Genomic DNA, 25186 nt, shown 5'->3' on the forward strand with positions numbered 1-25186 from the left:
CAGGGCACATCCTATCCTCATGGGAAGTCCACGCCCAGAGAGAGAGACTAACATTCTCTGCAAGGAGTCCCAGGGAGTTGCCCTAAGAACGAACGCCGCCGTCCCTGCGATGTCCTTTCCTGTCTGGAGCAGGCCGTCTGGACTTTCTCACAGCTCAGATAAGTTGAGGCACATTATGTATTCAAATCCTACGGCAGGAAGCCTCCCTGCAGGGGCCATCCCCCCACCCCGGGCTCTGTTCCTGATAAGCTGGGCTCCAGGGCTGCCAGGGGGCCTCTCTGAGAGGCCACAGAACGCGGCCTGACCTGGCAGGTGGTGACGCCACTCATTTTCCACATTCCCTCGGCAAGAGGTCAACGCAGAGACATGTGGGAGCAGCCTTCGCATGAGAGCTGACATCTTTTTCGAGCCCCTGCTTCCCGGGAGCAGTAAGCAGGCCATAGGACCGAGCACACGTGCGGTTCCGCTGCTGGGATGCTCTCCTTGGCCCTCGTCACCTTTCTACTCATCATCTTTTCATCTCAGCTCGGTGTCACTTCCTCTGGGAAGCTGTATAGATTGGATCAGACCCACCATTTTGGGTTCTTACGGCACATGCTGCCTCTATTATGAGCACCTGAGACGGCTTCAGGCCCCAGGTCTGGCACTGACTGCACCTTGAACAAATCCCATCATCTCCCGGGGCCTCAGTTACTGAAGGAAGGGGGTTGATAAGATGCTCTCTGTGGTCCCTCCCAGTCCCAGCACCCTGGCATTTCCCTTCCCAAAAGAAGAGCCCTGAGCACAGCATGTAACTAGTCAGAGGTCTTGGTCGTGGGCCATGACCTTGGGAAAATCCCCTTCTCTGTCTTCCATTTACCCAGCATTAAAATGACAGAGCGAGTTGCCATGCTGGTTTGCAAACTTTTTAAGGCATGAAATCCTTTAAAAAAAAAATGCAGGGCTTCCCTGGTGGCGCAGTGGTTGAGAGTCTGCCTGCCAATGAAGGGGACACGGGTTCGAGCCCTGGTCTGGGAGGATCCCACATGCCGCGGAGCAACTGGGCCCGTGAGCTATAACTACTGAGCCTGCGCGTCTGGAGCCTGTGCTCCGCAACAAGAGAGGCCGCGATACTGAGAGGCCCGCGCACCGCGCTGAAGAGTGGCCCCCACTTGCCGCAACTGGAGAAAGCCCTCGCACAGAAACGAAGACCCAACACAGCCATAAATAAATAAATAAATAAACAAACTCAAAGTTTAAAAAAAAAAAATGCCATCTGATACCTAAAACAGGTAAAGGTGGAGCCACTTTGCTTGAAATAGGAGCGAGGGTCTGGGAGGCCCTTTTTGTTTTGGCCTCTGAGGCACCTCCCCCAACAGCCCTCCTAAAGCGCAGCTTAAAAACCGCCGCTCCCTTAGATGCTCCTTCCAAATCCAACCCGGAGTCAAGTTCCGATGTCCACCCACGCGCACCTCACCTCTGCCCGGTGCCTGCCTTCTGTGGGGTCTGGAGACCTTCTTTTGAGGAGCATCCAAAAGACACAGAAGCTTCCCTGCTCCTCTTTAGTTTCTTGTTTTTGTTTCTTACATGCTTAACTTCGAACATCACTCCATAGAGCACAGGAAGTGAGAATTACAAAGGTAGGAGAGGAGAAACCCATCACTTAACCCTTTTCCAAATCACTGCTGTGGACGCAAAAGCCACAAGCGCTGAAATGAAGGACACAGGTGACTGTAGCCAGCTCTGCCTGTTTACAGAGGAATCACCAACACCCATGGAGGTGTTGCCAGCCCCCAACACCCTCCCGGGCACGTGTGTCCCATCACGGCGCCCAGCAGAGCTCCTGCAGTTCCTACCACGGAGTTCCTACCACGGATAGAGGAGCAGCCAATCAGGAGACGTGGCCGCTGGTCCCCAGGAGCACCCTGCAGAGCCAGAGACACAGACAAGGACCCTGCAGAACCGGCCCGCCAAACACCTCCCCGCCATCACTATTCCCCAGGTGTGAGCGACTGGGTGGCTTTCTACAGCCCGGGCCGCACACTCCTTTACTTCTTTATTTCCTAATGCCTTCTAAATTCATCAGCCTCCCTGTGCTGAGCAAAACGTGCTGAGGTCTGTAGAGAAGGAGCGAGCGCCCTTGCTTCCTCGGTGTCCGAGAGACACAAAAACCCACTGAGAAATCCTCTGGGAGAAGGCTCAAGGGATGGGCCTTTGTGGGCACCTGGCCGTAGGTTTTGATTTGCAGGCCAGGACGGCTGACGTTTCAGAACCAGAGAGAAAGCTTTTCTATTTTGAGGCAGCTGATTTTCATTATTATTTTTTAGAGGCTCTAAAGCTTCTCTAAAACCATCTCCTGGAGGTAGGACTTCTCTTTGTTTTCCCCCAATGCTCACTTGGCTTATGAAAATGCATTAAATCAGTAGTCATTCTGCTACTCCCAAATGTGTCCCACTCTCAGCCCCATCGTCTGGCTGGTGGTGATTCTCTTTATCAATCCCAAGACAGCAGCTGAACCTCCTGCGCGATCTGGCGTCTCCCCCTCCTCCCCACTCCCCGCCCCCCTGTCCTGCTCGGTCCTCTTGAATTTAAACTGTCAGCCCTGCAGTGACAGACACAGCGAGTTGGAAGGGGAGGGAGACAGTGCTATTTATAATCCAGCGGAGTTCACCCTCAGAACACGGCCATTTTTTTCCAGGCCACCTGCCAGAGCCCACATTCTCCAGGCTCCATATATGGGCCTCCCCACAGGCCCCTGTGGCCATGGCCTCACCTCTGAGGGGACCAAGGCAGCCAGGCGACTCAGGAAGGTAAGGCCGGATCTGCTTCTCCAGGGCCTGTGAGGCGGCCAAAGCCAGCCTGGCCGCCTGGCCACCCCGCTGTGGGGTGATCTGAGACAGGGGAGGAAAGAGGCAGGAACCCCGGGGTACCAGCCTGACCGAGCTTGGAGGGCAGCCGGCTTTCCCCCCAAGGCTTGAATAAGAATGGGGAGGAAGAAACGTATTCTTGCTATAAAACATTAGATCACCCCATAGTTTTGCCAAGTGGTTTTCAATTGTTTCCACTGCGATGTGATGTGACTGAGGTCCGTGGCGGCCTTGCCAGCCCCCAAGGGCTCCGAAAGCTGGATTTATGGACGCCCCTGGACAGGCAGATGGGAGGGGAAGGCTGGGGAGGGTGCGCAGGCCAAGGCAAGGGAGCCGGGCTTTGCCAAGCAGATCTTTTCTGCAGGCTCTCGGCTTTGATTAGCATATATTAAGGACACAGAAAGAGAAAGGCGTCTGGTTTCTCCTGGGCATTTGGACACAAACACTCAACTACCTTCTGGAAGCCAAGCGTGGAGGCAAACAGGAAGGGCCTGACCGGTTGAGTTGTCACTCTGGGCTGTTCTCTGTCCTTTCTGTGCCGATGTCCGTGGGACCAGGCTGGGGCCACAAACGGGTCGGGGTGGGGTGCCTACGGAGCAGGAGTCCCGGAAACCCTCCTCCAAGTTCCTGTAAGCAATTTTACTTCGACGTCTTGGAAAGCATCTCCAAACCTCCTCCAGAACTGTCTGTGGTGGACACAGCTGTGACAAATCAAGTTCAGGTCCTTCCTCTAAATAGCCTTCTGTGGTCATCTGGCTGTCTCTTCCTTAGGATGGAGAGCATCTGGTATTATGATGAATAGTTATTATTAATATTAATAATAACAGTTTGGCTTTACTGAGTGCTTACTCAATGCCAGGCATTTAACACGTAGCATCTCATTTAATCCTCATAAGGGTGTTACTTTGTCCGTGAGGAAACTGGGGAGCAGAGAGGTTAAGCCGTGTGTCTACCCTGAGTCTATCCAGCTCCTGACCCCCAGTCTCTCCGCTGTAGGTACTGGTTCCTATCACTCTTGCCTGCCGCCTCCTTTGTTACATTTTTATCCTTGCAGGTGGAGGCCATGCCTTAAACTCCTTGTCTTCTCTTCTTCCTTGAGCAGCCAGAACAAAGTAGACCTGCAGATAATCTTCACTCATGTGGCAGTCCTTCGGCTGAGGCACCCTTTACTTGCCAGCTCTTTACAGCCTGGGATGGATTCCTGATTCTCTTTTGACTCCGTGGCCTCCGAAACCAGCCCCGAGGGGCCACGATCCTGTATCTGTGGAGGTCCCAGGCATCCCTACCGTTCCTCGTTCGCCTGTGACAAATATGGGACTGGCACTTCAGCAGAGGAAAAGCAGCAGCAGGAGTTGATCAATTCCTAAGCAACGAAGATCCTGTTTTCATGCAAACGTCCTCGGCATTAAAACAAAAACAAATTCTTCCCAGGGTGCGTCCTGGATGCCAAGTCTTCTTGCGAGACACATTTTGAAGCAAGGTTTTGCGCCTGCGCTAGAGACTGACGGGGGCTGGGAGGAGAGCTGCGTGCCAAGTGTCGTCTCGATATGCTCTCATTTTAAACTCACAGCCACCCCACGAGCTAGCCACAGTCGGCTCTCGGCTTGACAGATAAGGAAACAGGCAGAGAGAAATGAGGGAACGGGTCCAGTGTCTATCAGCTGGTGATGGCAGCCAGGGCACATGACCAGATCTGACTGAAGCTGTATTGTTTTGGACACAGACACAGGTATCCACTGCGACTGTATTCACCTTACAGAGATGAGGGGGGATGACCATGAATGTTTCAGATGACTACAGGCAAAATCTTTTTTTCCCCTTAGTGTACTTTTCCCATCACGTAAACAAAAAGTGTGCTTTTCCCCTCAAATAAAAAGAAAGAAGGATGCTGCCTGGGTACCACTCCTCTTCTTACAATAAACTAGTCCTGGGTGTGAATCTGGATGAAATGTTAGAACTGACTAAATGCTGTTGAGTCTGTGATGCCTACAAAGTGCTCAGGAGTGTCCCTGACGACTTGGCTCTGGCCACGGTCTCGGTTTCCTTGCCTCTGAGGCCAACTGCAGATAAAGAGAGGGTGACTATAAGTGAGGTCACAAAGCAATGCAAGGTCTATATATAGGTGGAATGGCAACAAGTGCCCTTGAGTTCTGAAGAGGTGGGGATCACAGAGGTCTTCCTGGAGGAGGGATTTATTCCAACTCAGGAATAAATCCCTCCTAAAGGAGCTGAGTGCCCACCAACACTGGCACTACTGGAACAATGCCAGGGTCACTGGGCTTGCCCAACAGTTACAGGCAGTGCCCACAGGGCATCTAGCCTCCAGCTGGCTCCAGCAGCTTTGTCCCTTAGCATCCTGTGAGTTCAAAGGCAACACACATTGATGGGTTAGGGACAACCCACGCGAGTCACTTTTGGCAAATGACCATTAATACCAGGATTGCGGCACTTTAGTGCTTCATGATCACTGGGTGCCACCCGCTTCCTGCTGATGCCTTGCCCAAGGCTCATGGTCCAGCCAAGCCTCCAGCTCAAACCTCTTTCCTCCTGCCGCTGAAGCCCTCTGCTCAGCCCCCCTTTCCTCACACTGAGGAGGTGATCACTGGCTTCTGCATGTGCCCAGAAGCAGCCAGTGAGCCTGGGATTGGGAGACACAGACAGCAGCCTTCTCAGGGTAACCTGAAAGCGAATCCATGGCAGGGAGGAGCTTCTTTTTGGAGCATCTCTCTTCCTAGCATTACCGCAGCAACCGGGACTGAGCAGGCAAAGGTCTGGTGCTGGGAACGGTGAGTAGGCAAGTCTGGCTGGAGAAAAGGGCCCATAAAGAGGCTTTGTGGAAGTTAAAAGTGACAAGAACCAGCTGAGTGGAAAGAGCATGGACTTTGTGTACAAGAGACCTGGGCTGGCATCCAACACTGTCACTGTGTCAGGGGTTGAGAGTGCTCCCCAGTATACATGCTCTCCTTTTCCTCCCAGGCAGCAGCTAGACTACATCTCCCAGCATTCCTTGCAGTGAGAGGTGGTCATGTGACAGCTTTCCGACCAATGGAATTTGAGTGGAGGTGATGCGGGCCAACTCCAGGCCTGGCCCCTAAAAACCTCCCACTTGTGGTTCTCTTTTCTCCATCTCCCAACTGAATGGAGAGAGCCCCCAGGACTAGAGGGAGACAGCCACAAGAGGGAAGGAGCCTGGGTCCCTGAATCACTGTGTGGAACACTGCCTGCCAGAGATACACACCGAACTGTGGCGTGAGCAGGAAATAGGCTCCTAAGCTGTTAAGCTATTAAAATTTGGGGGTTGTTACAGCTGTTAGTTCAACCTGACTAATATAATATAGGCTTTTACTTGCCATGTGACTTTGGATGAGTTTCTTAACCTCCTTAAGCTTAGATTTCCTCATCTGTAAAATGAGAATTAAAAAAAAAAAACCTTCCGGAGAATGACCAGGCTAGCATTTGTAAAGTTTCCACAGCAAAGGCTGCATCGTAAATTTGGGAGCCCTAGGCACTTTTGCATTTGTAGGTCCCTTCCTGCATTAAAAAAACCTCAAAACAAAACCCGTAAAAAATTAGGTTTTAATATTATGTTGGTATAAAGACAAATATATTCCAGGTTGGATTAATCGTTATGTTTATTATTGTTTAGGATTTTAATATTTGATTTTATATTCATTATTACTATATTCATTTTTTTCTTCTAATTTTAAGAGAAATTAAAATGAAACATTTTCTGGGGCCCTAAAAGTATTGTGGGCCCCAGGCACTGTGCTTATTGTACCTAATGAAGAAATCGATCCTTCTTACTACAGAGCCTGGCCCCTGATGCACACAATAAATGATAACTATTATGGGTATTTAAAAAATAATAATAGGAAGACGGACACATGAATGGCCACAGATGGTTATGAAACCCCTTTCACACCCCTCATTTCCTCCAGTGCTCACATCCATTGTATGAGACGGTTTCATCTATATTTTCCAGTGAAGAAAAGCGAGGCTCAAGGAGGTCAAGTGCTATGCTCCAGAGGGGTAAGAACATCTACCACTCAATGCTTTCTGCCTGCTGCCTCATGCCAAGCACAATGCTAGACACCTGTCTTACTTGATCACTTTTAATTTTCACAACCTGTCACGAGATGGGGCTTCTTTCTTATCCCCATTTCACAACTGAGGAAAAGAAATCAATACTGAGGACAAGTGGCTGGGTTGAGAACTGAAACCACTTCTGGTGCCAAATCTAATGCTTGTTCTACCAGCCCACCTTTCCGTCTCTCGAGAGCTATGCCCTGAGCATTGATAAGTGGCCGTGTCTGAGGAGGGTACCAGCCACCCCAGTACCTCCTCTCACGGAGCAGAGAAGGACCTGCTCAGGGCTGACATCCAAACACAACGTGCTAAGGTTACACTTGAGCTTTCTCATTCTCTACCTAAATGTACTCCTTCGAAGGTCTAATTATAGTGACTTTTATTTTCTTGTAAATAATCACATCTGTCATTACTGATTTCACTGATCCAAGGCTCCAAGTTGGCAGTCTTGGAGGCCTGAGCCAATGTGTCAATTAGGCCAAGTAGGCTGTAAACAAAAGTTGCCCGAAATGGCAGAGAGAAAAAAAAATTAGTCGCAGGCATATAGATGGTGGGGACCAATATGTGCTTTTCCACAACAGTTATATCAACACAAACTCCTAAATGTGGCTCATGGTGTCAATCTCTCGGCAACCGAAGTTAGTAAAACCGGCACAGCCAGCCAGATCCCAGAGAATGAAAACAATCTTTTCAGTGGAGACTCAGTCCTAGAAACTGGTTTTTCTAATATCTTTTTTTTTTTTTTTTTAATAGCTACTTTATTTATTTATTTATTTATTTATTTTTGGCTGTGTTGGGTCTTCGGTTCGTGCGAGGGCTTTCTCTAGTTGCGGCAAGCGGGGGCCACTCTTCATCGCGGTGCGGGGACCGCTCTTCATCGCGGTGCGCGGGCCTTTCACTATCGCGGCCCCTCCTGTTGCGGGGCACAGGCTCCAGACGCGCAGGCTCAGTAGTTGTGGCTCACGGGCCTAGTTGCTCCGTGGCATGTGGGATCTTCCCAGACCAGGGCTCGAACCCGTGTCCCCTGCATTAGCAGGCAGATTCTCAACCACTGCGCCACCAGGGAAGCCCTTCTAATATCTTTTGAGTCTAAGGTGATGCCCCCAGGAATTTGCCATGGCTCTTTATGCTTGTTTTCAGGAAGAAAGGATGAAGGGCTCCCTCCCGTGAAGGGCTCCCATAGTCTTAAGGGCTACGTTTTGAGTGCGGCTGTTCAGCCAGCATTGAGTCATAGATCAAACGTCGTCTCCGGACTTGGGTACAAATCTCTTTCCACCTGCCTTATCAGTACTGTGACGAAGCAAATCATTTCACCTTCCGCAATTCATCTCGGCTTCCTTAGCTATAAAATGGTGACAGCCTGCAACCCTCGTGAGGCTGAATGATATAATGACCGTGTGTGACAGCCTGTTGGATAAGTGCTAGTCATAACCATCACAATTAACAGATCAGCACATACTGCGTTCCATTTTCAATCCATGGGGATGGTTTCTTTCTCTCCTCAAATAACTCTACATAGAAACAGTCATGCTTCAGGTCATCGAAGGATGGGAGCCGTGATCTACTTGGGACTCCTTTCATGGGGAGGTGTTTGAAAGTCATCTTGCTAATTAAGCTCTGAAAGTCCCTGTGTCTGATGGGAAGCTTCGAGAAAGGAGTGTCTTCCAGGTAAGAACGTGGGGAAATGGAAGGCAGCTCTCGCCTACTCCCCAACCTGCTCACAGGAAATTGACATATGCTTTTGGTGACCCCAGTTCTGCGGCTGGTGGGACCTCCTTTGGGTCTGGCTGATCTGTGTGAGCAGCGGGGTTAAGAGCGCAGACTCTGAAGTCAGGCTGCCTGAGCTCTGAGTCCAACTCAACTCTTCACTCACGGTGGGACCTTGGGCAAGTTATCTCATCTTTCTGCGCTTCAATTTCCTTACCTATAAAATGAAGATAATGACAGTACCTAGCCCTGAGGGTGGTGGTAAGGAATAAAGAAACGAACACCTGTCAACAGATTATAACAGGCCAGGTACCCAGGAAGCAATCAGTACCTGTCAATGGTTATATTACAGTCAATGACCTTCTTTCCCTCATTCAGCATTTATTAACATGTGTGTTTAAGTTAGCCATCTTCAGAGTTCCACCTCAAACCCCTTACTAAGAAGGAAATTCTGAGTATAGTCTAAATTGTACTCAGATTCTGATTCAGTCAAAATATTGAATCACTATGTTATACATCTGAAATATAATATAATATTGTAAATCAACTATACTTCAATTAAAAGAAAGAAGGGAATTCTGTAGTCCCCATAGAAAATCTAAGAGCTCCATGATCTAGAACTGAATCTTCAAGAGAGGCCCAGAGCCACCTCCTACAAAGGAATTCCTTTCTGGGGCAGAGATGTGGGAGAAGGAATTCCAGGCTGAGAATCAGGGGACCCAAGTCCTAGTAAATGTCATTTTCCCACTCTGTGGCCTTGGGCCAGTCACTCCCCCTCTCTTGAGTGTGAATTTTCTCAGTTGTAAAATAAAGAGGGCTTTTGGCTATGACTCTCAGTTTTTCTTCTGTAAAAAGAGATAATAGGAAGAACTATCATACATGTGCTATGACGTGCGACCCAAATAAAGCATCACATACTAAAATGGGTGAGGGCCTGACCATGGCCCACAGGCTCTAGGCCATCTGGCTCCTGTCACTCATGGCCCATCTCTCTCCCTCTCACCCATTCTGCTGCACACATTGGTCTCCTTGTTTTGCTTTCGTCCCTCAGCACTACTGCCTTAGGGTCTTCGCCCCAGCTTTGTCCCCCTGCCTAGGGTGCTCTCTCCCCACATAGCCCTACGGTTCACTCCCCTACTTCCTTCAAGTCTTGAATTATTATTTTTTCCATAGCAACTATCACTTTCGAGCACAGTACATGATTTCCTTACCTGTTACGATTATTGCTTACTCTCGGTCTCGCCCCAGACTGGGAATGTAAGGAATCTCTGTTTGGTTCCTCAAGAGCCGAGAAGACCACCTGGTACATAATAGGTGATCAATAAATATTTGAGGATTCACTGAGTGAATGAATGGAGAGCACTTTGTACACTAAGAAGGGGCTTATTTCTGGCAGCCTTCCTAAATGTGAAGGGGACATTCTCACTCCTCACCTGTCTTCTTTCCCTTAATTACCTAGACATCTGGACCTGTTTCCATCCCCCCCCCTCCCTCCCAGCCTGGAAGTGGAGTAAAGCATCTGTTGGCAGGTAACTGTCACTGGTCTATTTCTCGACTTGGTGAAGTTAATCTGTAAACATCAGAGATGCAGTCTCTCTGCCTGCTCTGTCTCCCCCTGATCAGAGAGCAGCAATGGCCTGAGTGTGCATCTTTGCAGACTCGCAGTTTCACTGATGGACACTTTATGGTGTGGGGTGCAGGGCAGGGAGCGTTAGAAAGATCTTCTAGCCAGCGACCTAGGTAAGTCATGCCCTCTAGTCTGGTTCTGTAAGGAACAGAGGGGATATATATTTTGATCACATCTGTCTGACTCTGTCTCTCTCGATTGGTCTTGAACCTGGCTAGGTAACAGGGTTGTGTCATTTACTGACCCCTAAAACTCCAACACCAAACATTCCGGATTTTAGCAAGTGAAGCCTTACATTCCCTGGTTCCAGATTGTCTACAGTTCTCGCCATTCTCCTCTGACGTATTAATTTGTGGATGTCCCACTTTACATACAACACTGCAAACTGGGCACAACTCTGCAATGAGGTTTGTGACCCCGGGGAGAGGGGCTGTTACCTGCTCATGCATTCCAGACACCGTTCTGCTATCAGTGCTGTGGAAAGATATCTCTATATCCCTCCTCCCACCACTGGTCTCTCCTAGACCTGCAGTCCTTGGACACTTTCCCACCCACGATCTGTGATGCCTCAGGGCTCCACCCCCTGCTCCCATGGGACGTGACGCTGTTCTGTAAGTTGCTAGATTAGGCTCCTTCCTCTTGTCCCCTGAGATCTTCTAGGATACTGTCTCTATCACCCGACAAGTTCACTATTGCTCCCAGCTTCATGTTATCCCTGACCACAGCGAAATGATAGTGACCGCTGCCTGAATGCTTGCAAGGGCTCAGGCATGGGGCCCAGCACCCTCCCTACCTCGTCCTGTTTAATCCTCAAAACAAGCCAACGAGGCAGGCGTTACTATCTCCCATTTTACAGATGAGGAAACTGAGGTTTTTCGAGGTGAAGGGGTCTTTATGTGTCACTGTAGCTTGTAAGCAGTAGTGTGAATTCCAAAGCCTAGACTGGATGGCTTCTAGGGCTAGCATTTAGGTCTCCATTTAAGCCACAGAAAAACATGTGGACAGAACGGGGGTGAGCCAGAGACCCCAGGCCCACCCCCAGGAACCTAAGTCCAGACGATTTCACTCAGGTCCGTCGGCATTCTTTGGGGTGGCCATTTAACCTGCAAACTTATCCAAAAGGATCATCCAACATTTCTCCATCATGTTTCCAAGGAGCTCAGGAGTGGTGTTCTCAAACACCTTAATGACAACCAGGGATGCCTGATTTGTGGCTTTTTCCTCACCTACTAACTGAAAAGCCATGAAAAAAACCTGAAGTTAATCTGGCTCCACCTGATCTGGGCGAATCCACGCTGGATTCCAATGAGCACCATTCTGCCCTCTCTAAGCCGTGGCAAAACAGCCTTGGAAACAGCCCAGGAACCAAGAGATTTAAGGCAGTTAAGATCATCACTAGCTGAGTCCAGGTACAAGGTTAGACCTGGAGTAAGGCATTGCTTACCCACCAGCCAGTCAATGGCAGGGAGGTGAGAATGGCATCGGATAAGGAAGCAAAACAATTCATTTGGCAAGAAGAGGTCTGTCTCAAGGCTCCCGGTTCCCCTTTCCCACTGCAATTCTGGAGCTCTGGGCTGCACTCGGCTGAAACAGCAACCCCTGCCGACTCCCTTCCTGAAGCATCCAGGCAATAGTGACAGCAAGTCGTCAGGGTACACAGACATTAACAGCCTGCATTTATTAAGCTCTTACTATTTGCCAAGCATTGTGCACAGTGCTGATTTACATGATCCCTTAAAATGCTTTAAAAATATTTTTAGCAAAGAAATACATGCTTATGGTCAAGAAATCAAATACTACAGAGGTTTACAATGAAAATCACCAGCTTATAATAAAAACTAGCCATCCCCCCCCAAAAACACTCCCCAAAGGCAACTCTTTGTTTTCTAGCTCTTTTGGTGATGACTTCTCTAAGTATAGGATTTCTCTTAACCTTCAAAAAGATTGGATGATGTAGATAGAATTATTACCTCTCTTTACAGATGATGAAAGGGTGGCAGAGTGTAGCCTCAGGTCACACAGCTGGAAAGTGATGGAGCCAGGATTCAAACGCACGTCTGCCTTACTCCAGGGCCTGCTATGAAACTTTAAGCTCTGTGGCTGACAGATCTGGAGCCTAGTAAAGGATGTGGCTTAGGTCACTCGGGCCCAGGATGGCTCCTGAGGTCACCTGTTGCCTAAAATCACTCGCAGAGGCTATAACTAAATGACATCATGGGATTACACAGAGGTGAGCTTCTCTTCTCCTGGGAGGTCTGTTTTCAATTCTTCTTTCTGGTCTCTTTGGGTTTCTCCTCCTGCAGCCACTTCAGGCATCTCTGCCCTTTCTGTTATGATACATCGGCCAACATGACCTCAGAGGGCGAGTCTCTGGGACCCTTATATTCCTCTCTAGGAACTTCACATCTTCCTGTCTCTCATCCTAGAAGATGGTACTTAGAGCGTTTATCACCATCTCCACTGGGATGCTGCAAGAAAGACCAGTCCCTTCCAGATTCAGGTTTTATGAAGAAATGGTTTTCCTTTGTTTTGTGCATTTGCAGGGCAAAATGTGACCACATGGACAGGCTTTGTTGATAACTACTGGTTAGGAGCACCAACCCAGACTAGTCAGGTTTCAATCTTAGTAAGGGCACTCGCTCACTAGCTTTGGTAACCTGGCAAGTTATTCCCTTCTCTGTAACTGATTATTCAACTGTAAAACCAGAAGGCGTGTGGTGAGAATTATGGATTATGAATGATGATGACGGGGCTAACAGATGAGAGCTTTGAACTCTGCTGATCAGAACCAGGGCTCCACACATGTTATTATTATTTATCAGTACTGTTTTCGTTGTTGCCTAGCCCCTTGCAGTTTACCTGAGGTGTCCGTATACGTCGTACGTGGTCCTCATATCTAAGAGGAGTCAGGGCAGAAATGACCGTGTCTCTTAAAAGTACTTAAAGGTATAACTATTAGTCCCATTTTACAGAGGAGCAAGTAAATGGAAAACAAGGTGAGTGACCTGCCCAAGGGGACAGGCTGGTTCAGAGTCAGGAGCAGTCATGAAGACCCATTTGAACTCTCTTGCTAACAGGGCTGGGTGCCTTTGGACAAATCACTGTACCTCTCTAAGCCTCGTTTGAACAATAAGAGGGCTGAAGTCAAGGCCTCAGTTCCACCACTCTCTAACAGAGACGCGATTAGCACTGCAGTTGAAAGAAGGTCTCCCAAGTCAGACTCTGGACTTGAATTAGGGGTCTTCCACTTACCACCTGGATGACCTTGGGCAAATTACTTAGTCTCCCTGGGCCTCAGTTTCCTCATCTGCAAAATGGGGCTAATAACAGAACCCACCCTAGAAGATAGCTATGGGAACTGAATGAGTAAACTCGTGTAACATCTCAGGACAAGACCTGGCCCATGAAAGCACACAGTGAACGTCAGCTGTTATTCCTGAGCCTTAGGTGGCCATCCCAGCCTCCTATACCCTGTCAGCCCTATGCCCTGTGTATCAGCACCACAACCTCCCTCCTGACCACGTGGAGCCCACTGGGCAGGGCATCACCTGTGGTTTCCAGGTTGGGTGGTCTCAGGCAGAAGTGTTAAACTCTCAACTTAAATTCAAAGGCCATCTCCAAGTGCTTAACGTTTCAACCTGAATGGAAAAACCTACTTTTCTATTTCTGCCTATAACACTGATGGTAGTGGTAGTGTTTTGCTTTCCTTCTCATATAGTCTGAAAATCCTGAAAAAATGTCAAAAAGAATTCACTGAGTCAAGTATGTGATAGTATTTAAACTCTTAGGGGTGAACCATTTCCTATATTACCAGAAGCATAAAGGGATGATATTTTCAATTACATTACTCAATAAATATGCTATTCAGGGCCTGATTGATGTTGCTATCATTTGTAGTTAACAGGACAGTGGTTCGTTCGTTCCACTGGAAAATATCTGAGCCCACCCTGGAGGCAGGCATGGCCCCATGCTTTGATGATCCAATGACCATAATAGTAGCAGCAGTAGCAAACGCACTCCTACTTACCAGTCGCCTATTGTGTTGGATCCCCTCCCTTTGCTCTGCAGATCCACTCTCCACCCTTCTCCACTCTGCTCTGTGACTCCCGTTGACTGTTTCAGCGGGGGTCCTCACCCTCTACATCCAGGTGAGTTCTACCACTGAGAGGAACCAGCGTGAGATCAGAGGGTCAAAGGAGAGTGAGGTCCCACCACCACTCTGGGACCCAGAAAAAAAAAAATGAATCTGTGCCTCATCTTTCCCATCTGCCAAATGGGTCAAATAGTAATACTTACCCCATAAATATGGCTTAAATGAATTAATGGGTTTAGAACAGTGCTGGCCATAGTCGGCACACAGTAAATGTTAGTTCTTACTCCTTATTATCTTGTGGGGCAGCTACTCTACTCCAGCTACCCCTCTCTTGAGTCCCAGTGGCCTCTTGCCCCTTCAGGTACAGGGGAGACAAGGCCTTCAGCTGTTGCTAGCCCGGGGCTTCCACAGGTCTTGTTGGCTCTGTTTAACCCTGCCCACCCCACTGTCAGTAGTCCATTCATTAGCTCCCCTTACCTCCTCATTACCTGCTGGGACCCTAACTCAGACACCTGTACATACTGTGTTCTAGGCAGTTTTCATGAACTTTCTCTAATGCTTTACAACCCCCCTGTGAAAGAAGCATTATTGTGCCCATTTCTAAAGATAGGAAAACTGAGGCTTAATGTCCAACCCAAGCCCCACAGTTAGGAAGTAGTTAAGCTGAGTTTCAACTTCAGGCTTAGCTTTCATACCCAGGCCCGGCTTTAATGCCCAGTGAAAATGACACAGGCATCCCCGACATCCCCCAAGCTTACAGACAAGAGGTGATGACAATCTTGCAGAGATGACGACTCTGATAGGAATAAGAACAGTGAACCTGACAAAAAACCAAGGGCATCCGGGATCGGAGTGTTAGTCAGAGGTGGCTTCCCAGAGGAGGTGCTATTAACCTGACTCATAAAGAGGGCGAGTTACTCTGGAGGGAGAAGAACTGGAAGGTGTAAAGGTTCAGAGGGAGGAGAGTCAGAGAGAAGGAGCTTCATCAGGAGCTGCAAGTAGTTCAAAAGTCCTGGAGCAGCGAACTCGAGGGGGAGGTAATGACAGGAGAGGGGTTTGGGTCCTGATGGTGAAGAAGCATGGATGCTGAGCTGAGAAGCTGGGGCTCAGACGTTGTGGTGCTGATGCTTGAAGAGGAGGTGCTCTGGTCATCTGTCCATGATGGCCAGCTCGGTCAGGACAGAACGTCTTTCTATTTCAAACCTATCATGGAGCTCTGCATACAGTTGGTGGCTCAATAAATGAGACTGAAAACTAACAGAGCGAATTCGAGGGCAGAGCTGTTCCTCTGAGTCTGAGCAGGCGCGACCCATGCCCCGCCCACATCCCCCTGCCCTTCCCGCTCCAGTGCACAGCGGCCTCGCTTCCAACTGCCGACACCTGGGTCTTCTCGCTTGGGGGCTCTCCCTGGTTTCAGGCCCACTTTGCTTCCTGGGCGGCAGACTGGAAGCACAGGAGAATCCGGCCCCTCAGGGAGCAGCCCACAGCCGTGGCTGATGGAAGCTGGTGAGAAAGTGCCACACCTGTCTCAGCCAACAGGTGGCCCAGAGGTCCGCGTGGGATTAAGTCCCAGCTGCCCACTGTGATAACTTCCTTGAAAATGCTCCATGTCTTGCTACCTTCTCATCCCCGTCTCACTTCCTGGCTCACCCACCAGAGTTTCCTTCACTTCTCAGATAAACGACGTGCGCTTGGATCTTTGTCTTGGGGTCTGCTTCTGGGCAACCCAGACTAAGACAGTCTGACTCTTGGTTTCACAGAATGAAAGAGCACAGAATAAAGGGTCTTCAGGGGTAAGCTTTCAGGGGCAGAAAACACAGACTCAATTGCTGGTTAATGGCAGAAGTGGGATTGATCTTACGTGCCTGTTGTGTGCACAAGCGAATTCAGGATCCTGTGTTCTAGCCTCAGCTCTGGATGCAGCGTCGTATGCTGGAAAGAACGTGGGCTTTTGAGAGAGGCAGACCTGGGTTTGAGTCCAGGCTGGGCCACACATAGGCAGGTGACGCCTATTGGAAGTTATGTAGCACCTCAGTTTGCTCAGCTGGGAAATGGGGGCCACACCTACTGTGCACGGTTGTGATGATATTCAAGTGTGAAAATGTAAGTAAAACACTTCATGGAGAGAAACTAGGTGCCTTTCTAGTGTCTTTTAAGGAACTGCTTATTCTGTGTTCTAATTGCTGTCCACAGACCTCCAGTCTAGCGATGATCTCATGATACAGGCAACCCTGTGTCTTTGCATATTTGTGCCTCCCAGGGGACTGGAGGCGCCTAAAAGATGGGGGTCACATTGTACTCAACTTTGCATCCCCTGCATTTAGCACCTCACCTGGCACAGAGCAAGCACTTCATGAATGTTTGTTGAATGAATGATAGAAATGAAAGAATCCCTACCAAAACCATCCACCGCTGACGATGGGTTTTCTGAGCATTTGTTCATTCGTGCCATCTCAGTTCTGAGTCCCACTATGCACCAGACGCCCTTCTAACAACACAACTGTGGCCTCCCTCAGGCGGCAGCCCACCCTCCGGTGGGGAGAGAGCAGTGATCCTCAAGCCAGGCTGCCCAGCAGACGAATCTGGGAAGCTTTTAAAATGAGCATGTCCCTATACTCCAGAGATTCTAACTGAATTATTTGGGGGTGGGGCTGGGCAGTGGGATTTAAAAAAAACTTCTCAGGTGAATATACTGGGCTGCTGGGCTGTGCACCAGAGGGATCGAGTGAAAAAAAAGTAAGATCCTTTCAGAGAGTGAAGAAGGCCGAGATGAAAATAAAACAGAGGATGTGATTTAGCCAGTGGTTCTCAGTAGAGGGGGAGGGAAGGATGGGACAATTCTGCCCCCATGGCGACATCTGGCAACATCTGGAGATGTTTTTGGAGGGAACTGGAGGGAAGGCGCTACTGGCATCTGGTGGGTCGAGGCCAGGGACGCTGCTGGGCACCCTGTGATGCACAGGGCAGCCCCGCACGACAGAGACTCAGCCGTCCCCAAGTGTCAACAGTGGTGAGGTGGAGAAATCCTGGTCTGGAGGGACGGGGAGCAGGGACCACTCCAGGGAAGGCCTCCCCGTGGAGGTGACAGGAGGGCTGAGACTGAGTTCCAGCGCAAGTCCCTGGAGCAAGTGACGCGGAGCGCTGAGCGTGAGGTGGGCCCAGAGCCACCGTTACAGCTCCGCACAGAAAGACGCCAGATGGTTAAACCGCCAAGCCTGGCTCACGCCACCTAGTAACCTAAGAGCGCGCCCACCTCTGCTCCGGGTACCATTTGGGGGTTGTTTGCTGGGCTGGGAGGGCGAAGGGAGAGGGAAATCCGGTGGCTTTTGCTTGGCTGCTTTCACTTTTAAGTGCCCACAGCCCAGAGTCCCCACCCCCTTCCCAGGCTCAGAACCGGAAAGGGGGGAAGGAGAGGGTGTTCACCCAGGCTGACCACTCAGGGTCCCGCCACCACCTGCAGGCTCACTTTGTCCTCTTCTCCTAAAGCAGCTGGTCCCCCTGGGGCCCCCTGGTCCCCAAAAGCTCTAACTGGAGGGGAAGGGAGATTGCTTTGGAGACATCCTGCCAGTCTCCTGCAGCCCTGGAAGAAGTGATTTCCCAAGAGAAACAGGGATCCACAGAGCCATAAATAAACATGGCATTCCAGAGGCCGAGGGCTGGGAGGGCAGCCCGGTCAGCTTTGCCCCCCTCACCCTCACCGAGACGGCCCATTAACTTCTCCAGCAGGCGATGGGCCCCGAGAACCTGCCAGACCCCCTCCACCCGCCACGAGCCGCCCCTTCTCTTTCCCTTTCTCGCTTCTTCCCTGTAAATCAGTCCCAGGCCCATTGCCTTGGGAGCTGCACACAGCAGCCTGCTTGCTCAACACCACGTGGGCTTTCCAAGGAAACGTCATACCAGTTCCGTGGGCAATTTCGCTGGAGAGTCAAGTTCTTTTGTACAAGGCTTCCAGAAAGATCTGAGTCAACAGGCTCCTTTGAGGCAGCTGGGTGGCAGCAGGCCTCTGACAAGCAGCCCAACCTGCAGAAGCCCTGCCAGCCTGGAGTGGGCAGAGCGAACCTAACCAACAGACCACTGGGAGGAAAAGTCACTCCAAGCCTGTGAGGCCACAGAGGTCACTTTACAAGCGGGGACACTGAGGCCAGAGAGGGGGCGAATGACCCCCTCCAAGTCAGCAGGCAGTGGGTGGCCGAGCTGGGAGACCCCAGGCCTCCTGACCCCCGCCTGTGTGTAGAATTTCTTTCAGGACACATACTTATTCCAGAAGAGTGGAAAAGTTCCACGTCGACTCATCCAAACGGAAAGACAGAGATTGCCCAGAACTGGCAGCCATCTTCCTCCAAATGTGCATCTGGGGTTAGGAGGACACTAAGAACACCTCTGCTTCCTTAGTCTACAGAGTTCTCACCTGAGCTGAAAACATTCCCCTGTGTTCCCGGAGTCCCCAGATAGAAGTCCCATGTCAAAATCCTGTTCATGAGGAAAGCTGTCAGACACAACTTACGAAACTCCATCTCACAGGAAGGGGCATTATGGGAACTTTGCAGGAATATGTTTAATTAAGTAATTATTTTACTAAAAATGATAATTTGCCCACTATGCCCTGAGAGTTTTATTCCAGATAGCCAGAATGAAGTAGCTAATTTGCAATAAATACACCCTCTCTGCAAACCCAGGAGCAGGAATTTTTCTGTGTGTTGTTATTTTCAACAAACACCACACAAACGTATAGTCTTTTCATTCGTTGAAAGCCTTGGTTTCCAGAGTTGGAGGTCTACAGCACGGAACTTACAAAAACAAACCATCAGACTAAACGTATGTTTTCTGCTGTTAAAGTTGGATACAAATACCTTTGCATTGGCAAACAAAAGACTCAAAAATATTAAACTTTCCAGCTGTGCTGTTTTAGCTCTGTTTGTGTGTGTGTGTGCACCTGTCTACACATGATATAACTTCCAGTTGTAGGTTTTTGTTTTGTTTTTATGAGTCTTTCAGGCAAACCTCCCACATGGTTTTGAAAGGAGGAAAAAAAAAAAACCCAAAAAAACACGTTCTTTGTTCTTTAGCTCCTGGAGTTTAATAGGATTTTCATTCCCCCTCCCCCTTGGGAAAAGACTGTGTTCTTAAGTGACCACTAGCTATTCTCACGACTAACACAAGCATTCACTGTTAACCTGCATTTAGGGTTACCGAGAGCACGTGGTGCAAAGATGTTTCATCAGTTGCCAGAACAAATGACCGAGTGCCAAATCTCCAACAGCTTGCCTCCTGGATAAGGGTCACTGTGGGTCCATTGGTGCTGCCTGCCTCAGGAATTCCACAAATATTTACTGAGCACAAGGGGTGGCCACAATAGCTTGGGGGCTCACTGTGCTGTCTCCCTCCCACTGTTTTTGCAGAAGCCAAGGGTTGCAGGCCCAGCACCGGCTTCCTCTGTGGGTGTCTAGCAGAGCAGAAAAGCTGGGGGCCACCATGACCCTGGCAACCAGTACCATGTGAACCCAGGACAGGGGAAGAGGGCAGGATGGGATGGGGCTGGGATGACAGGGACCTAATGGCAAAAGCATTTTCTTTTTCTCCAAAGTAAATTCAATTGCTGTTATTCGTGCCAAGCAAAGGCAGAGGGTTGGTGGGATGCAGGTGGATGGGACTCTTCCAGAAGCTTGGAAAGAAGAAGCTGACTACACCTCAGGGTCCAGCGGGGTCATCGAGACCGAGAGTTTCTCATAATCAGAAAGGCTGGGCACTGGCCTGCCCCCTCCTCGGATGACCAGCATCACCACAACCAAGGCCTCTACTTCGCGGAGATAATCAACTCATACCAGTATATTCTGGGCACCAAACCAGCTACAATATGTGAAGTTCACCAAAATGATATTTAATAGACTTCTTTGGATTTACATCTCTTCCACCTGCACCCCCCCGCCCCCCAATATGAAATGATTAGCTTGGTCAGAGAACTTGGCATGAAATTCTAATACTGCAAATCAAACAAGAAAATAGTGAAGCACAAGCAAAAAGCACGGGGCTCTAGCCCAGTTCCCATTGCTAGAATTACGGCTCTGTGGATCCCTGTTTCTCTTGGGAAATCACTTCTTCCAGGGCTGCAGTAACTTGACCTCGTGTGTATCCTTTACCTTCTGTGATGGAGGGAAGGATGGTTGCAGCCTTCACCACCTCCCCATTCCCCCCCCAAAACCTAGGAGTTGGGTGGGGAGAAGGACTTGTCAGCTCTCCTGCCCTGGGCTCTCTGGGTTGGTGGAAAGGCATATGGGCAAGGTGTTAAGAGGTTAGAGAGGTGAAACACTGTATCCTTTTTTTTCTTTGGCTGCACCGCAGGTCATGCAGGGTTTTAGTTCCCCGACCAGGGATAGAACCTGGGATAGGACCTATGCATGCTGCAGTGGAAGCGCGGAGCCCTAACCACTAGACCACCAGGGAATTCCCAAAACACTGCATCCTTAACATTCCTGAATGGAAGTGCAGAGGTAACATTCCCGAATGGAAGTGCAGAGGAGAGAGAAGCACTTTTTGCACCATTGATGCAGTTTGTTGTCCTGGAGCCAGCTTTGATATTGAAACCTTTTATAGTAGCAGAGGGGCCTTGGGCCTTTCACGCCCCAGGGAGAGCCTGGGTTTCCTCTCCTATAAAACCTCAGAGGGTTGGACTAGGTGATCTTGGATGTTGACAATAATATTGGTTGGCTGACTGTTCAAGACAGGAACTATGCAAAGGTGATAACCAACAAACGCTTGGCTGGTTAATTACGGGATCCATTGGTTGAAGAGGGTCCTTATTTTCCGAGTAGAGCTCAGGGGCCACACGCAATGTTTTCAGAGTTAAGATTCAAACACAGGACCATTCCTGGGCGGGATGCTGGGATCAAGGTTCTTAAGTTACTTTGCAAGGTCATTTAAAAAATGTAGAAAGTTCCATAGAGAAATAAACATATCTAGACTGAAGCAGTATCTTATTCACCACTGTAGCATTTAGCAGGGTGCCTGTAGTAGGAGGTGGAACACTTCTTGTATGAATCAACAAAGTGTCCAACACTCAGAACACTTCTGACACTCCCCGCCACACCCCCCCCGCCCCCCGCCCCCCCGGAATGTATAGGCATAGCTGAATCCACAAAAAGCTTTCAACTACTTACCTTAATGGCACTAGGATTTAATCCCTGGCCTTTTCTGCATCCCCTACATACTCCCAACCTCACAAATCAAGTGTTGGGTTTAGAATCAGCTAGACCTGCCAGGGAAGCCGAGCTCTGCCCCTTCCTAGCTGTGTTCCTTCACCTGGCTGAGCCTCAGTTTCCTCATTTATTACATGCACATAATCGGGCCTCTCTCAGGAGGAAAGGAACAGTCAGGCCCCCGAGGGGAGGTGGGTGGAGTATATAAATTAATCCACGAGTGCTGAGACTCCGCCTGGCACCATGCACACTTGCTTGTGGTAAATACCAGCCCTTAGAGTCGCTCCCGTGCTCAGCATCTTTCGTGCTTGGCAGTGATGCGGGCCTCATAAAATTTTAATTTCCTTTATGCCAGCCTGGATGCTCAAGGCAGAACCAAACTGGAATGGTACTCTACAAAATGTACGAAAGGTAAACATGCTGCCAAAAATTAACTTGCACGTTTGATGGTCTTTCGGATCCTCGGGACCACTTCCCCACATACCACTGGGCAGGACAGTTGGACACTGTCCTTAGAGCAAAAAGTGACACTGGACTAAGTGGCAGGAAGTTTTGTTCAGATCTGGGCTTCGTCACTGGTACTCTTCACTGCCTGAGACTCAGCGAGGCCGAGAAGCAGCTCAGTCAGTCAGCCCAGGATGTGGCTGGATACAGAGACATGTCCTACTCGACAGACATCCACGTGCTCCGCCACGTTTTTCCAGGCTCCTTGCAATTAGGCTGGGTCATGTGAGCAGAAGTGACACGTTTCAAGAGTGTGTATGTGACCCTTTAATTTTGTTTTCCTCTTCAGCAGCCTGAAAGCCGATTCTCTGAAATGACGTGGCTAAAAAGTTTAGCCTGGGGGCTTCCCTGGTGGAGCAGTGGATAAGACTCTGTGCTCCCAATGCAGGGGGCCCGGGTTCTATCCCTGGTCAGGGAACTACATCCCAGATGCATGCCGCAACTAAGAGTTATCATGCCACAACTAAGGAGCCCGTGAGCCACAACTAAGACCCGGTGCAACCAAATAAATAAATAAATATTAAAAAAAATTTAGCCTGCCTGGATCCCTAAGTCATAGCTACCTTGAAGAGCTCTTGTCTTTCAGTGAATTTCATGAAAGTAAGAAATAATCCTTGCTTGGTTAAGCCACTAGGATATCAGGGTTTATTTGTCACTGCATCATAGCTTAGCCAAAGCTGACTACTCATACATCTTATTCAGTGCCTGTTCCAGAGGGTTCATGCATGTTTGTCACAGAATGGCCAGTTATTCTCTATTACACACACACACACACACACACACACACACACACACGATTGAAATCTCATAGTAAATTGGCCATCTCTCTTGTGACAAGTATTTTTGTTTTTCTTCCCGCCCCAGAGGAAAAATATTTGGTGCCAAAACTGTAAGGGGACAAGTATCTTGAGAATAAGAAGCTGTATTAGTGCCAGGAAGCACCTTCTAAGGGAAAGAGAAAAGATGCCTTTGTTACTCATTCTAGCCATGCAACCTTTTACATCAAAATAGTAAACTCTATCCCACTCACTAAAGCACTTAACACAGAGTCTTAATAACCTTTAACTTACATGCCAGCTCTGCAATGTGGCAAGTACTTGGGCTCTGATGTCACTTGGGCCTGCCTTTAAATCCAGTTAATTTCATAAAACCTCAATTTCCTCATATGTAGAATGGGTATAAAAATTTCTACCAACTGGGGTTGTTGGGGGAATGAAATAAAATAAGACAAGGTAGAGAATACAGTATGCTTGGTTCAATGGTTGGCATGCAGCAGGCATTCAATCAACGTGTGTCCTTCTTTCCTACCACCTTTAGAGTTTGGTCTCAAGTTCAGACTTGGCCAAAAAAAAAAAAAAAAAAAATTATCGTTGGAATTGGTAGAAAGATCCTGCAATGCCACCTGTGATATTGCTCTGGGTGCCACATAGGAAGGTGGACCCAGTGTTCCTGGAAGGAACAGAGGGAGGAAGTGGACCCAGGATGCACACAGAGGCCAGATGTCCAGACAAGGTAGCGGGGCTGAGCAAGGGAGGCAGGCAGATCAGCAGAATTTGGCCCAGAGGCCCCAACCCTGGGACAAAGGCAGCCTGGGACGGAAGCCTCCTTGCCGGCTTCCTGTGACGAAATGGTCCAGTGACTGTCCTTCCAGGCACTGGCAGGGACCAGCCACCAGGGGCAGCAGCGGGCAGCAACTCCTATTTAACTACCTTGTGCTGACCCAGAACACAGGCTCCCAAACAGGCTCTGGTGAAAGAATCATTTACTCATTTGTAGAACCATCCAGTCACTCGAGAGATGCTCATTTTGAACCTACTCAGTGGGCCAGCCCTGGGCGGGTGCTGGGAACACAAAGACAAAGAGGACAGTCTCCCTTGGAGCGCAGGGGTGGTCCACAGCTTTTCACAGAGACAGATGTGCAAACAGATCAAAACCCACGTGCTAAGATTTCTAAGTGGTTATTTCCATGGCATACTAGCCTCTTGGAGGGGAGAGCAAGTATCCCTCTAGCAGGAATGAGTAGATTTTGCTAAGTTTGGAGGATGAGTCTTCCGGGGAGAAGGACCTATGTGTGGAAAAGGAAAGAAAAGGGAGGGAGGATGGCACATGTGGGGTTTAGGGGTCAGCCTTGAATGGCTGAAGTGTGGGACACATGGCAGAGCAGAGGAAGAGGTTGTGGCAAAATACGTCTGGTAGGTAGAGGTCGGCTCTCAAAGAGCCACCATGGCAGGCTCAGGAGTCTGGACTTGATTCTATGGGTTAGAAGTTACTAAGCAGCAGTCCTTGGAATGGACAGGAAAGCTCACTTAAAATTTTTTGATTTTGGGTGCTTTAGACTGGACATATGCTTTCTCCTTTGACCCACTCCCCACCACTCCCTAATGTCCTACACTTGACCCCTTTACTTGTTTCTGCTACCTGCAAAGCCCCAAAAAGCATTTGGGTTTATGACTCCTGGGCATGATCAGATTTGGTATTTTAGGACCACACGTCAGTGGCGTGGAGGCAGGGAGAGAATGGTGACAGATGCCACGACATATATTCCTTCTGATAACTTCCTCCATCCCCCTCTTATTGAAAAAACCAGATGCAAAAAATCAACTCTGGAAGAGTTCCTGTTCACTTCTGGGTAGTCAGGCCCATCATGACTCCCTTTTCCTATTTCAACACACACAGATTCTCTTTTATTCGATTCTGTTTATCAATTAAACAATGATTTATTGAGCCACCACTCAGCCAGAGCTAGGGGTTCAGGTGGCAGGGGCCGAGGGGGCGGTGTGTGGGTTAAAGGGCAAAGCCCTCATGTCCAGCAAGTCTGAGGTCTTGTCATGGTGTCAGAACACACCTGAGACCACTGGTGAGGCACACGGTGACCCTATAGCACGGACTGCCCACGCTCAGTGTGCCAGCAGGCGTGTGGCAGGCATGGTGTGTGCACAGGGCTGGGCAGGGCACCAGCCAGGAGGTCTGAATGCCTTCGGTCCTGTGGTTCTGCCACCAAGCCGCCTTCCCCCGAGGCAAGACCACTGAACCTCAGTTATTAAGAGAGGTGGGTCCACTTAAGCCATGTGCAGAATCTACGTGGCCTCTGACCAAGCCGAGCATCATTTCTATCATTTTTGTAACTGAA

The 25186-nt window shown here is 49.3% G+C and overlaps 1 protein-coding gene and 1 long non-coding RNA gene across 6 annotated transcripts in view; one reads left to right on the forward strand and one right to left on the reverse strand.

Moving 5' to 3' along the window:
- The window catches only part of ZHX2 (zinc fingers and homeoboxes 2), a 172574-nt gene that overhangs the window by 135775 nt on the left and 11613 nt on the right, over positions 1-25186 (reverse strand). The window contains exon 1 of one of the 5 annotated variants that reach the window (XM_007188844.3): positions 3301-3647. The exons of the other annotated variants lie outside the window; for them this stretch is intronic. The gene's annotated coding sequence lies outside the window, so the exon portion shown is untranslated. Of the gene's footprint in view, positions 1-3300; positions 3648-25186 lie in introns of those variants that run through there. 5 annotated transcript variants of the gene reach the window in all.
- On the forward strand, positions 2619-4737 carry LOC103005391 (uncharacterized). The gene is made up of 2 exons (XR_451606.2): positions 2619-2789; positions 3949-4737. It is a non-coding gene; the product is annotated as an uncharacterized LOC103005391 (long non-coding RNA).

Source organism: Balaenoptera acutorostrata, chromosome 17 (genome assembly GCF_949987535.1).
Source record: "Balaenoptera acutorostrata chromosome 17, mBalAcu1.1, whole genome shotgun sequence".
NCBI classification, from domain to species: domain Eukaryota; kingdom Metazoa; phylum Chordata; class Mammalia; order Artiodactyla; family Balaenopteridae; genus Balaenoptera; species Balaenoptera acutorostrata.